General features: G+C 43.7%; 1 protein-coding gene across 2 annotated transcripts in view; it reads right to left on the minus strand.

The window, feature by feature from the left end:
- Window positions 1-994: 994 nt before the first annotated feature.
- Window positions 995-15,438, minus strand: part of DDC (dopa decarboxylase) — a 402,495-nt gene continuing 388,051 nt past the window's right edge. For both annotated transcript variants that reach the window (XM_073549875.1, XM_073549874.1), the window contains exon 15: window positions 995-1,140. The gene's annotated coding sequence lies outside the window, so the exon portion shown is untranslated. The remainder of the gene's footprint in view (window positions 1,141-15,438) is intronic.

The raw sequence follows: 15,438 nt of genomic DNA on the forward strand, positions 1-15,438 counted from the left end.
ATCCTGCCTTGATGTATGCTGACATTAATAAATCAGCAGGTGTTTCACCACCAAAGTGTTCCTGTGTCTACCTGAAGAAGCAGCTAAGCGTGTCAACCCCTCACAATATATATATATTTTTATTATTATTGTTTTTGCCTAAAATACAAAGGAGAGGTGTCATCTTTAACTTTAGGCCTTTTAGAGGTAATTTCATCTTCAACTTGCTTAACTGTGCACAATACCAGTAACTTTGACCAAGGGTGCCCAAACTTTTACATGCCAAAGTATCTTGACTGTAAGAACCAATTAATAGATACACAATGCCACATGTTGAATAAGTGGTGAGTATTTGTAGGAGCTTTTCATAAAGCATTGAAGGAAAACCAGTGATAAGTAAAATGGCTATGCCACAATATAACTTATTACTTTCTCTGAAACCATAGAAAGAAAGAAGGCGTATACTGGAGCGGCACCATCACTGCAGCTCTGGTGTGTAACAACTACGATTATTCATATGATTTCTAGTCTAGTGGCTCACTTTTTAAGTAACTCCTATACATAGGAATGATGTGTAATTAAGTCTGCTGCTATTTTGTGGTGTAATCATTATGTTAATTCTTTTTGAGCACTATTTATGGTTACATCATCTGTATAAATATTGAGGTTTATGATTATATGAAATTCTACCTGCTCCTTGTTAGTGCCGCTTGTGTTTTTGGTCCTTTGGGCTCACAATCATGCACTATTAGTGGTTTTTTGACTTTTGTAATTCAATGTTTCTATATATGTGAATAAAAAGTTTTTATGGTATGTTCAGTATACGCCTTTTTTCTTTCTATAGTTTCATGTATATTTGCGTTGAACAGCTATTTCCTATCTATAATTGATTAAATTCAAGTATTTATCAAACGGGTAGCATGCTGGGGAAATATATATAAAACTCTCTTTGCTTTATTATTTTCTCTCTATCTTTTTTTTAAATCTAGGTGCAATAAGAATCTTAAATCAGTAATATATGCCACGTATTCACATTTATTCCACTGGATTGAGTCACATTATTCTAATAGAATGACATGAAAATAAATAAACTTTTATGAAAATACAGGATGTTCAACTTCAACCTATTTTTCCTCCTTTCTTCATATGAAGCGTCTTGGCCTAGAAAAAATAAATAATAAATGGTTTAGAAATTATTTACATGCATTTACATATTGTAAAACAAAAATCCATAGAAACTACATATGAGCATTGTGTTACTCTGTATAGAAACTTGTTTAGAATTCAGTCCCGCTAGTGGTAGCTGTAAGATTGTTTTTTTTTTCAGTTTGAAGGGTAATGAGGCATTGGATGACTGAAACCAAGTTAATTGAGCTCTGCTAACTACTAATAAAGTGGAATTTATAATCACTCTAAGGCAGGGGTGAGGAACCTTGTTTCTGCCAAGAGCCATTGGAATATTTAAGCCCTCCTTCGGGAGCCATAAAAATTGTGTGTTATCTCTGCATTCAAAGTACGTCCTGACACTGGCACTGTTGTCAGGGCATAATCTTTCATTGCACGCGCCTTAACATTCAGCAGTGAACACTGCATGCGAATGCTTATAAAGCAAGAAGAAATTAAAAAGATGGTGGTCATCAAAACACAGCTGCTGGCCCAAGCACTATGGTCCCCAGGAATCTGCCGGGCCCGAGAATGGGCAATCGAGGACTGTAAATGGCCCATAGGCCTGAGGTTCCCCACCTCTGCTTTAAGAGCTCAAACTCATCTGTGTGTAAAACAGACAAGTGCAATCTGATAAAAAATCAGATTGCACTCTGACTAGTGTTAGTCAATGATTTTGTGTTCATCTGCAATTTTTTTCTCCGCTTTGAGAAGACTGAGAAAAAAAATCACAGCATGCTGTAAGTGGCCGCATATATTGGACGAGACTCGGCAATGTAAGTCAATAGGTGCTAAAAAAAGTTGCACGGCCCACGGACCATGCCTGCATCACCTGAGTATAGTAAATTCACTTAGTGAACCATCCAAATAGAATAGTTATAGAGAAAGAAAAAAAATGATATGGGGTCCCCCTTAATTTTCTTAACTAGCTGAGGGAAAATTGACAGCTGGGGGCTGTTGTTTTTAGTCTGGGAAGGAAATAATAAACATGGAGCTTCCCAGGCTATTAATATCAGCTCACAGCTGTCTGTGTAACCTGTACTGGTTATTAACAAGTGGTGACACCCAAAAAAAAGACATGGGGTCCCCCTTTTATTAATAACCAGCAAAGACTAGGCAGAGAGCTACGGGCTGAAATGAATAGCCTAGGAAGGGGACATAGATATTGGCCCCCTCCCAGACTAAGAACATCAACCCTCATCTGCCACAGAAATGGCGAATCCATGTGATGAGACAATTCTGAAGCTTAGTCTCCCCCCTTCCCACTTGCCCTGGTGTGGTGGCATGTGGGGTAATAGTATTGGGGTTGATGTCAGCTTTGTAATGCCAGCTGATATCAAGCCCAGGGGTTAGTAGTGAAGAGGCATCTATAAGACACCCCCAGTACTAACCACAAAGTCAAATGTAATAAAGACAAACACTGAGTAAAGTCCTTTTATTTGAAATAAAAACTCTCCAATACTATTTTACCTCTTTACTAATATCCAAAGAAAAGCAACAAAAAATAGAAATTCTCCTCAGTTATTAAATTAACATTTTAACAGGGGAAAGCAAATAATAACACATCAATTTGTAGCTTAAGGGGAGAAACAGGGAAGATGAGTGCAAAGGAAGGAAGTAGAGAAGAAATCTTAACCAAAACATTGTTAAGGTTGAAGGGTAATGGGGGTAAGGGAAAATAGGACAAATGTCAAATGGAAACAAACTCAACAAAACAAAGGAGTCTATGAACACATACATTATGTGGTCAAGAATTGACCAATGTATACACAGTAAACTAAGTTTCAATTAAATTTGAAAATGAGTGTGCTTAAAGGTAAGGTGCTATCCAAAAAATTAAAAAAAAAAAATTGACAAAATGTAAAGTATTAATGTTTTATTAAACACTAGGGGGAGCAGATGCTGAAATTTGACATAAAAACCTAGTGTACAACTAGCTCACATTACGACTGCAGTAAATGTGGGCAGGATCTGCTGATGTGTGTGACATCACTTCTCTCCTCCCCTTTTGGGTGTTTGCAAAAATATAAAAAAGGATGAAGTTTGAAGTAGATAGTGTAACCGAAGACAGCTGGCAGCACCGTTTATTAGTTAGTGTTTGAGCTTAGGCTACTTTCACACTTGCGTTTTTTTGCGCTGCGCACCGTGCGCACCATGCGCACGTCAGCGCACCCATAGACTATAATGGGTGGTTGGGTGAAAAAAAACGCATTGCATGCGTTTTTGGGGGGCAAGTCGGATGCTCAAAAAGTGCAACAGAGTGCATTTTGTGCGCCCGAGCGCACACTACAAAAAAACGCATGCGCATACAAACGCATGTGTATGCGCACTCATGTTAATAGGAAAAAAAATGCATGCGTTAAAAACAGCGCAAAAAAACGCGCCTTAGCAGAGTGTATCATACAGGATGGGATTAGATATGCAGTAGCTAATGGATTTAAGATGTGACCCCCGCTCCGTCCACTTCTATGGGACCAGTCGTGTAATGTGTGACACTGCTCCGTCCACTTCTATGGAAGCAGTGGTGTATTGTGTGACCCCACACTGTCCACTCTATTACTACTCCCATAGAAGTAGACAGAGCAGGGGTCACACATTACACCATCGCTCCCATAGAAGTGGACGGAGTGGGGGTCACACATTACACCACTGCTCCCTTAGAAGTGGACAGAGCAGGGCTACGTATTACACCACTGCTTCCATAGAAGTGAACTGAGTGGGGACACATATTACAACACTGCCCCCATAGAAGTGGACAGAACAGGGTCATGCATTACACTACTATTCACACTGAAGTGGACGGCGCGGTCTCACACATTACTTCACTGCTCTCTTATAAATGTGACCCTGCTCTGTCCATGTCTATGGGAGCAGTAGTGCGGTAGTGAAATGTGTGACACCCCTCTGTCCATTTCCATTGGTGCCGTAGTGTAATGTGTGAGCCTGCTCTGTCTACTTCATTACTACTTCCATAGAAGTAGACAGAGTGGGTTCACACATTACCCCACTGCTTTCATAGAAGTGAATGGAGCTGTGTCACATTACACCACTGCTCCCATAGAATTGGACAGATCATGGTCATGCATTACACCATAGCTCACATAGAAATTGACGGAGCAGTGTCACACATTACACCACTGCTCCCTGCTCTGTCCACTTCCAAGGAAGCAGTGGTAAAATACAATAGATAAATAGAATAAATGTCCTGTAGATATATAATTTCACAAGCTCTCCTACATATAATAAACTTGCACACCTTAAATGCCTTTCATGTGGGACTAAAGGGTGTTTTCTATAATAAATAAATGAAGAAAATGACTTGGAATCCCCCCTATTTTTTGATAACCAGCTAAGGTAAAGCACACAGTTGAGGGCTTATATTATTAGGCTGGGAAAGTCCCTGGTTATTGGGCCCTTCCCACCCTAAAAATACCAGCTCGCAGCTGCTCAGAATTGGTGCATCACATTAGATGTGGCTCTTCCCAATTGCCATGGTGCGGTACTCTATGGGGCTGTGTTATACTCAATGGGGCTGAGTTATACTCAATGGAGCTGCATTATACCATATGGGGGCTGGATTATACCATATGGAGAGTTTATTATACCATATTGGGGTTGCATTATACTCTATGGGGCGGCATTATATTCTATAATGGTATATTTTCCTCCATCCTGGTATATTTTCCCCCATCCTATTATATTTTCCCCCATCCTGGTATATGCCCACATCATGGTATATAACTCCATCCTGGTATATGACCCCATTTTTGGATATGGCCCCATTTTAGTATGTGGCCCTCATCCTGGTATATGCTTCCCCATCCTGGTATATGGCCCCCATCCTTGTATATGGCCCCCATCCTGGTAAATGACCCACATCATGGTATATAGCCCCATCCTGGTATATGGCCCCATTTTGTTATATGGCCCCCGTCCTGGTATATGTTTGCCATCCTGGTATATGGCTGCCATCCTGGTATATGGCCCCTATATATTCAAGGCATAGAAAAAAACAAACGCTTGTACTTGCCTTCTCTGCACTCCCACGCAGTGTGACATCCACTTCTCAGTGTTCAGAGCACAGCAGCATGATTATCTCCCTACTGTGCTCTGAACAGGTTGGCGGTGAGTGGTGATGGCAGCCTGTACTGTAATACTGATGACAGGATGTGATCACCGCTCCCTTTTGATACTCACCTCACCCTGGACCTCTGCTCCCTGGCACCTCCTCTCACTGCAGGCTCCTGTCATCACACGCACTAAGCATAGTGTGCAATGACAGGGTGAAAGTGAAACCTACAGCACACACAGCGGGCTTCACAAAGATGGCCATGATCTCTTCCCACAGTTGTGATCTGGATAGCCAGGATCACAGCTAAGGGCAGCAGGAGCAACCTCAATGGAAGAAATGTGGTCAGTCAGCGACCACAGACTCTTATGCCCAGGTGCTGCCGTATTTGAGATGTGTAAGTGTCATGCACAGACACTTACACATCCCCAGATGCAAATTGCAGCCCAAAGTGGCTGAAGTGAAAATTAATAAGAAAAAACTATTAAATTGGTGCATTAAATTTTGCATTAAAAATAATCTATATATATAAAACTGAGTGTATGTGTGTATGTGTGCCAAGCCACGCCCACACCACATTTCCCCGCCCACTGGCAGGTGGAGAGCGGGGTTGCAGAGGGAAAGTGTGGGATGCGAGTGGAGAGGGAGCTGCGAGCGAGAGAGTGGGACACAGATTGAGAGCGGGGCTGCGGAGGGATAGAGCAGGATGGCGCGTGGAGAGCGGGGCTGTAGAGGGAGAGAGCGAAGCTGTGGAGGGAGAGCAGGGCTGCGGAGGGATAGAACGGGACGGCAGGTGGAGAGCAGGGCCACGGAAGGAGAGAGTGTGATGGCGGGTTGAGAGCGGGGCTGTCAAGAGAGAGAGCGGGACGTGGGTGGAGAGCTGGGCTGCTGAGGGAAAGAGCAGGATGGCCAGTGGAGACAGGGACTGCAGAGGGAGAGAGCGGGATGGCGAGTTTAGAGCGGGGCTGCGGAGGGAGAGAGTGGGTTGGCCACTGGAGACAGGGGCTACTGAGGGAGAGAGCAGGGCTGTGGAGGGAGAATGTGGGACAGCGATTGCAGAGTGGGGCTGTGGAAGGAGAGAGCATGATGGTGGATGGAGAGCCGGGCTGCAGAGGGAGACAAAGGGGCTGCAGAGCGAAAGAGGAGCTGCTGAGGAAGAGAGTGGGACGGCCAGTGAAGACAGGGGCTGCTGAGGCAGAGAGCGGGATGGTGGATGGAGAGCGGGGCTGCTGAGGGAGAATGCGGGACGGCTGGTGGAGAGCGGGGCTGTGGAGGGAGAGAGCGAAGCTGTAAAGGGAGAGTGGGGCTCTGGAGGGATAGAACGGGATGGCAGGTGGAGAGCGGGGCCTCGGAAGGAGAGAGCGTGATGGCAGGTGGAGAGCGGGGCTGTTAAGGGAGAGAGCAGGACGTGGGTGGAGAGCTGGGCTGCTAAGGGAGAAAGCGGGATGGCCAGTGGAGACAAGGACTGCAGAGGGAGATAGCGGGTTGGCGAGTTTAGAGCGGGGCTGCGGAGGGAGAGAGCGGGACAGCCAGTGGAGAGCGGGGCTGCGAAGGGAGAGAGCAGGGCTGTGGAGGGAGAATGCGGGACAGCGATTGCAAAGTGGGGCTGCGGAAGGAGAGAGCGTGATGGTGGATGAAGAGCTGGGCTGCAGAGGGAGACAGCAGGGCTGCGGGGCTGCTGAGGGAGAGAGTGGGATGGCCAGTGAAGACAGGGGCTGCTGAGGGAGAGCCGGGATGGTGGATGGAGAGCGGGGCTGCTGAGGGAGAATGCAGGACGGCGGGTGGAGAGTTGGGCTTCGGAGGGAGTTAGCGGGACAGCGAGTGGAGAGCGGGGCTGCGGAGGAAACGAGCAGGATGGTATACAATTGTGGCCAAAAGTATTGACACCCCCGCAATTCTGTCAGATAATACTCAGTTTCTTCCTTCCTGAAAATTATTGCAAACACAAATTCTTTGGTATTATTATCTTCATTTAATTTGTCTTAAATGAAAAAACACAAAAAGAATTGACCTAAAGCCAAATTGGATATAATTCCACACCAAACATAAAAAAGAGGGTGGACAAAAGTATTGGCACTGTTCGAAAAATCATGTGATGCTTCTCTAATTTGTGTAATTAATAGCACCTGTAACTTACCTGTGGCACCTAACAGATGTTGGCAATAAGTAAATCACACTTGCAGCCAGTTGACATGGATTAAAGTTGACTCAACCTCTGTCCTGTGTCCTTGTGTGTACATTGAGCATGGAGAAAAGAAAGAAGACCAAAGAACTGTCTGAGGACTTGAGAAACCAAATTGTGAGGAAGCATGAGCAATCTCAAGGCTACAAATCCATCTCAAAGACCTGAATGTTCCTGTGTCTACCGTGCACAGTGTCATCAAGAAGTTTAAAGCACTGTGGCCTAACCTCCCTAGATGTGGACGGAAAAGAAAAATTGACAAGAGATTTCAACGTAAGATTGTGCGGATGTTGGATAAAGAACCTCGACTAACATCCAAACAAGTTCAAGCTGCCCTGCAGTCCGAGGGTACAACAGTGTCAACCCGTACTATCCGTCGGCATCTGAATGAAAAGGCACTGTATGGTAGGAGACCCAGGAAGACCCCACTTCTTACCCCGAGACATAAAAAAGCCAGGCTGGAGTTTGACAAAACTTACCTGAAAAAGCCTAAAACGTTTTGGAAGAAAGTTCTCTGGTCAGATGAGACAAAAGTAGAGCTTTTTGGGCAAAGGCATCAACATAGAGTTTACAGGAGAAAAAAAGAGGCATGCAAAGAAAAGAACATGGTCCCTACAGTCAAACATGGCGGAGGTTCCCTGATGTTTTGGGGTTGCTTTGCTGCCTATGGCACTGGACTGCTTGACCGTGTGCATGGCATAATTAAGTCTGAAGACTACCAACAAATTTTGCAGCATAATGTAGGGCCTAGTGTGAGAAAGCTGGGTCTCCCTCAGAGGTCATGGGTCTTCCAGGAGGATAATGACCCAAAACACACTTCCAAAAGCACTAGAAAATGGTTTGAGAGAAAGCACTGGAGACTTCTAAGGTGGCCAGCAATGAGTCCAGACCTGAATCCCATAGAACACCTGTGGAGAGATCTAAAAATGGCAATTTGGAGAAGGCACCCTTCAAATATCAGGGACCTGGAGCAGTTTGCCAAAGAAGAATAGTCTAAAATTCCAGCAGAGCATTGTAAGAAACTCATTGATGGTTACCAGAAGCGGTTGGTCGCAGTTATTTTGGCTAAAGGTTGTGCAACCAAGTATTAGGCAGAGGGTGCCAATACTTTTGTCTGGCCCATTTTTGGAGTTTTGTGTGAAATGATCAATGTTTTGCTATTTGCTTCATTTTCTTTTGTGTTTTTTCATTTAAGACAAATTAAATGAAGATAATAATACCAAAGAATTTGTGTTTGCAATCATTTTCAGGAAGAAACTGAGTATTAAATGACAGAATTGCAGGGGTGTCAATACTTTTGGCCACAACTGTATATCCCCTGTGGATGATACTACTATACTATATATCCCCTGTGGACTTGATACTAAAAGGAGGTGCATGAGGTGCAGGAGGAGACTGCGTAAAAAGAAGAAGCATGAGGTATATCAATACTTCGGTAATCATTTAGTTAATTTGTGTTGCAAATGTGTAGTGTTGAATATATGATGTGAAATGTTTTTATGTGCAATATAATCATTATAATTTGTTATAACTAACCACAGTTAGTTACTATGCCTGGGCATCGTCGAGCTCTTCAGCTAGTTGATTATATGATTAATATTTATTGATAAAAAATTAAAAATTGTGGCACCTTGCCTGTAACATCTATTTTCAGTAGCTTTGTCCTACTGCTCCTACTGCTGAGATTCCACTTGCCAGTGTGAGGCATCACCTCTGCCAGTACTTCTTCAGAAGTTCACCTTTTACCAGCATATGAAAACAAAATCCATAGAACAGAAAACATAATATCATCAGTAGGACCCTATACCAAGTGGTGCCAAGGGTCTAAGTATGATAGGACACTCTCATACAGTTAGGTCCATATATATTTGGACAGAGACAACATTTTTCTAATTTTGGTTCTAGACATTACCACAATGAATTTTAAACAAAACTGTTCAGATGCAGTTGAAGTTCAGACTTTCAGCTTTCATTTGAGGGTATCCACATTAAAATTGGATGAAGGGTTTAGGAGTTTCAGCTCCTTAACATGTGCCACCCTGTTTTTAAAGGGACCAAAAGTAATTGGACAATTGACTCCAAGGCTATTTCATGGACAGTTGTGGGCAATCCCTTTGTTATGTCATTCTCAATTAAGCAGATAAAAGGCCTGGAGTTCATTTGAGGTGTGGTGCTTGCATTTGGGAGGTTTTGCTGTGAAGGAAACATGTGGTCAAAGGAGCTCTCCATGCAGGTGAAACAAGCCATCCTTAAGCCGCAAAAACAGAAAAAACCCATCCAAGACATTGCTACAGCATTAGGAGTGGCAAAATCTACAGTTTGGTACATCCTGAGAAAGAAGGAAAGCACAGGTGAACTCATCAATGCAAAAAGACCTGGGCGCCCACGGAAGACAACAGTGGTGGATTATCGCAGAATAATCTCCATGGTGAAGAGAAACCCCTTCACAACAGCCAACCAAGTGAACAACACTCTCCAGGAGGTAGGTGTATCAATATCCAAATCTACCATAAAGAAAAGACTGCATGAAAGTAAATACAGAGGGTTCACTGTACGGTGCAAGCCACTCATAAGCATCAAGAATCAAAAGGCTAGATTGGACTTGCTAAAAAAAATCTAAAAAAGCCAGCACAGTTCTGGAAGAACATTCTTTGGACAGATGAAACCAAGATCAACCTCTACCAGAATGATGGAAAGAGAAAATTATGGCGAAGGCATGGTACAGCTCATGATCCAAAGCATACCACATCATCTGTAAAACATGGCGGAGGCAGTGTGATGGATTGGGCATGCATGGCTGCCAGTCACGTGGTGCCCAGCTACAGAGTGCTGCAAGAGCCAAATTCCAACTAGTTTCGGAATAACACGGATTCCTTCTTCTTTGTATAATTTTATTAAACACATAATTTAAAACAACAATATAAACATACAAGTACAATGAAATTGACAAAGACGGACAGTGTGGAACAATGGTGCAAATAACACACAGACCCAAAAGGGTATATATAAAGTGGATGGGAAACCAGTGTGAATAGCAGCATTACATGTAAAGTGCCAGTGCTTCATATCATTCCTGACACTCATCCTGCGCTCTCACAGTGTGTCCAATGTATTTAAAACCTCAATAAAAAGAATAGGTGTCACTGTCCAGAGTACAGAGCACTGCCTCCCGAGGAAGCCCACGCGAAAAGGAACGTTGGGGCTTCTAGCACCAGATCCTGTGTGGAGACTAAGGGTAAGACGCTTATTCGAATGGCTATAGCTGTACATACTGCCTATTCATCGGTGCCCTCTATCTGAGTCTTCTATTTTCAACCTGTTAGCTACTAGCAATGAGTTCTGAATATTGAATAATTTCCCGTATACCATAGCTACTACCCATGGAGCTTAATAACCACTTAATGCAGGGAGTGAGACCGGCTCTGCTATTATTACCATCTAAAGATGATCATCTGCTTTGTCTCTGAGATGGGAGGGCAGAAAGATCATTGGTGATAGCCTTCCTACCCACAGAAATTTAGGACCATGTAGCTAAAATATCTGAAAAGCAAAGCACAAGAGCACTTTATACAGATTCAGCATAATGGATCAAAAGCTTGTGGATATTGAATAATATTTCATATATCATAGCTGCAGCCCATGAATAGTAATAACATTTCTAGGTCCACACCTGCAATTAGAATAGCTCCACAGGTGGATTGAGTGTGATGAATCTGTTCTGTGGATATTTAACAGTGTCCCAAAAAAGATTATTGTAAACCACGAATATTGACCATATTCTTATTCCACACTCACAGTCATAACTACTCTGCCATTGGTTCATTTGTTTGATAATAGAAAATTAAGACGGTGAATAAGTGTCAATCTTAGGAATAATCATTGAAAGTTACATTTTAAAATATATTATTCCAATTGGATTAGTCAGTGAAATATTGCATAACCACAGCACCATGAGACACTATTCTTAAGAAGGTCCCACTGTTCTGATAAAGGCCATGTAATCGGACGAAACGTCTATTTTTTTTCTATGCAGTGGATGAACCTGTATAACTAAATTATTCTTATATTCTTTGCATCTGCTTAGAAATGTCGAATCTATTTTTTATAATATCGTGGAGTGGAATTCTATTTGTGCACCCACGTACAGAGGAGTGCCACGCAGCCTTTTTGGGTCATTGTCATTCCAGTTGATGGATGGATTTTTTGCGGCTCTTGGCCTCATTTATGATGACCCTGCGGAGTCCAAACTTCATAAGATCCAGGAGGGAGACTGACCAGCAAATGAATTTTGTCCAGACACCCAGTGGAATGATCCTGCCTTTAGGAGTCAGTGTTGTCATGGCCTGTCTGAATGATTAACGGATGCATTGGTGCAGTACAAAACTCCTGTGTTGTTGGAGGCCACCATTGCTATTACGCCACAGTGATAGACCTGCAGTGAGCCTAGTGTAGTTACCACTGTGGTACTTCCTAAATCAGTTCTCCCAGTTTGTTCTAAAGAGCCTATACAGTTAGGGGGCTTCCCCTCGTTATCGGTCTCTTGCGGTTCACCATAAAACGGAAGTGTGAGGGAAGAAGTAGATGTCCCTCCACTTCTGAAATGTGCCCCCACCCTTAGGATTCCACAGGATCATTGTTTTCCTTTAATTAACTCCAGGAACAAGCCCTTTGAAACTCTGGTCCCCACCAATTATCACAGGGGTGTGAACTCTCCTGCAGGCCCAGCCAAACTGCGTTCCTTAATCTAACTCAAGCACCACAGGTCACAGCAAGGTTTTGAGGTATTGAATCTGGAAAATGACCTATAATAACATAATGCAATATTTCTGAGCCTAGCCGAGCGCATTATCGGACTCTGCATTCCTTCCCCCACGAGTACGCGTAACATCCTGCCACCCCTGGCACTCTGCTTTATGGAGTTATGAAGCATAGCTACCAGGAATTACATAAGGTAGGCATATTTAGTCTCCCTGTGCAGATAACATCCAGCAGAATCCAGTGGCACCACTGTCATTCCATTCAGAGCTTCGGGCAGAAAGTTATGAGCCTCCACGTTCTGGACAGAAAACCATACTCTCAGATATGGGAGGAGAGAGGCTGCACAAGTCCAGGGGTGGGCACAGAGAGTGGGAGTGAGCAGCCTAGTTTTCAACTGGCAAGAGGATCCGTTACCTGACTTGGCCAGGAAAGCCCGTAACTAAGATTTCGACCTGTGATCCATCAGCACCTCCCTGTGGTCACATGCTACATAACATGGTAATTGCAACCCTACCCTTGTACTACACTCTTGACTGTATACCTGTATATTGTTCTATAAATAAATGCCTGTATATTTCTAGTGCTCCTTTTTGGCGATTAAATATAAAATTACTCTTGGGCTGCTCTTTCATCTCGATACCCAAATTCCCACATCCGCATGCTCCATTAGGTTATTATACGCTACCCGGTTTGGTTTTTGACCTGATATAAGCCTGCAGTCGAACGGGGCTTATTTTGAACGAGGAACTGGTAGCAGCATACCGTATTGTTTTAGTGAGAAACTCCATCAGTGACGGCCGGGAGGTTTATATACATATCCCCAGCCTAGACTGATGATATTATATCCCCCCTCACTGGGAGCGCCTCAATAACTCGTACCTATAAGGGAAGCCTTTCTGGTGACTATTTGCCTCGGTGCAGTTCCCTGACTGACCTGGGGCAAGTGGTGGTGCCAAAGAGCCGATCCCTGCTGGGTCCTTCTCTCCCCTCCCGAAGTCGACACCCCCTTCCCCTGTGCGATCCATCACAGGGAGTGTGCTTTTCCTGTGGCAAAAAGTGTCATTTCATTGGGGTTTGTCTATCTATACCTAAGCACCAGAAACCATTGGAAAACTTTTGACCCAGGTTGTATGGCGGATTACAACCTGGGCATATATATCTCCTCCGAAGGTGTGTCTCAGTTTTAGTGGCCCCTGCTGGTTCTGCAAGGAAATTGTTTGTACCTTTACATCTGCGTCTTAAAATTTTGGAGGCGTCTTTGGACCTCTTTTCTTATCATTTTTGGTAGCCAAAGTGGCATAAGGATGTAGCTGACTTTGTGTCCTCCTGTTGTGTCTGTGTGCGTTCCAAGACCCCCCATACTTGTCCGTCTTTTGCTCATTTACCATTAATCATTCCTGACTAACTATGGACTCATTTATGTATGGATTTCAACCTCTGGAAAACCGGTTATCTTAGTTGTGGCATGTAGGTTTAGTAAAATGGCACACTTTATGGCTTTACCTCCTCTCCTTAAAGGAAATCTGTCACCCCTTTTTTGAGATATCACATAATGATATCATTCAATTGTGTGTCACATAAGGATTCTCTTAGTACTTTTGCTTCCCCCTGACCCCGCACTTTTCATGCATAAATACCTTTTTTATATCGGTTCAGATGTATGTAAACTGCCACGGCCCGATCCAATGGGCGGGGCTTATTCACCTGCTCCCTCCTCCCTGTCTTGCTCTACGCATTTCTTCTTGTGTAGAGCAAGACAGGGAGGGGGGGAGCAGGTGAATAAGCCCCGCCCATCGGACCGGACCGTGGCAGTTTACATACATCTGAACCGATATAAAAAAGGTATTTATACATGAAAGGTGCGGGGTCAGGGGGAAGCAAAAGTACTAAGAGAATCCTTATGTGACACACAATTGATTGATATCATTATATGCTATCTAAAAAAAGGGGTGACAGATTCCCTTTAATAGCAAGACACTGGCTCAGGTGTTTGTCACTGAGATTGTGAAGCTTCACAGGGTTCCCTCTGATGTGGTGTCAGATCGGGGGAATCAATTTGTGTCTAAATTTTTGTTCTTGTTTAGGGATGCATTTATCCTTTTCTTCGGTGTTCCATCCTCAAACTAATGGCCAGGCTGAAGACCTAAACCAAAGTATAGAGGCTTACCGCAAATGTTTTTTGTCAGGTATCCAGGAGGATTAGTCATCTTTCCTACCACTGGCTGAGTTTGCGTTAAACAATCATCATAGTGAGTCCACTGATAAGTCACCATTTTTTTGCGCATTTTTTTCCATCCACAATTCTGTACCTTCAGTGAGTCTTCGGGGGTTCCTGGGGAGGAACAATTTTCTTTTTCACTCTCATAAGTATGGAAAGGAGTTCAGAATAATTTAAAGATCATGGGGGGACAAATACAAATGTATGGCTGATAAGAAACAACTGTCAGGTCTGGACCTGGGGGTGAATGATTTAGTATGGTTGCCCGCCAAAAATATTAAACTGAAAGTTCCCTCGTGGAAATTATGTCCTAGGTTTATTGGTCCTTATAAGGTTGTGGCCATAATCAACCCTGTAGCTTTTCTTGTCAAGACCAATAATGTTTTTCACAGGTCTTTGCTCCAAAAATTTATTATGCCTGTAGAACCATCTCCATCTCCCACCAGGCAGATACATCATCGTACGTACTCCTCCAGGCCATGCTGTGAGTTCTGCTCTCTGCCTGCTCCATGCTGTGAACCTTATGTCTCCTGCCTGCTCTTTCCTGGCTGTGTGCTTAGGGCGGTGGCGCCGGTACTTCCTGGTTCTTATTGAGACAGTGTGCACCTTTCTAAGGTGTCCCCAGCCAATTGCCAAGAGGCTTCAGGTACTTAAGGCATCCCCACCCATAGGAGGATGCCTGTGCAACAAACTCTCTCAGTCTTTCTTTGGCTACTGAGTTGCCAGGTCCTGTCCTGCTATTTTTCTTGTTCCACCTTCCAGGGGGCTGCATAACCTGGCCCGTACCTGTATCCTGTGTCTTGTTTTCCACCTCCCCAAGGGCTGCATACTCAGGCCTCAATCGTCTGTCCTGTACTTGTCCTGTGTCCGTCCTTGTCTGTACTGAGTCCTATACCTGTACCCATACCTGACCCTGTCTGTTCTAACTCCTATACCTGTGTCCATTTGTATCCCTGTCTGTAGCCTTCCCTATTCCACTGTGTGTTTCTTGTGTTCACTCCTTCTAATAATAATAATAATAATCTTTATTTTTATATAGCGCTAACATATTCCACAGCGCTTTACAGT

This window comes from Dendrobates tinctorius, unplaced genomic scaffold (assembly GCF_039654945.1).
Source record: "Dendrobates tinctorius isolate UK_male_01 unplaced genomic scaffold, ASM3965494v1 ptg000162l, whole genome shotgun sequence".
In the NCBI taxonomy this organism is placed as follows: domain Eukaryota; kingdom Metazoa; phylum Chordata; class Amphibia; order Anura; family Dendrobatidae; genus Dendrobates; species Dendrobates tinctorius.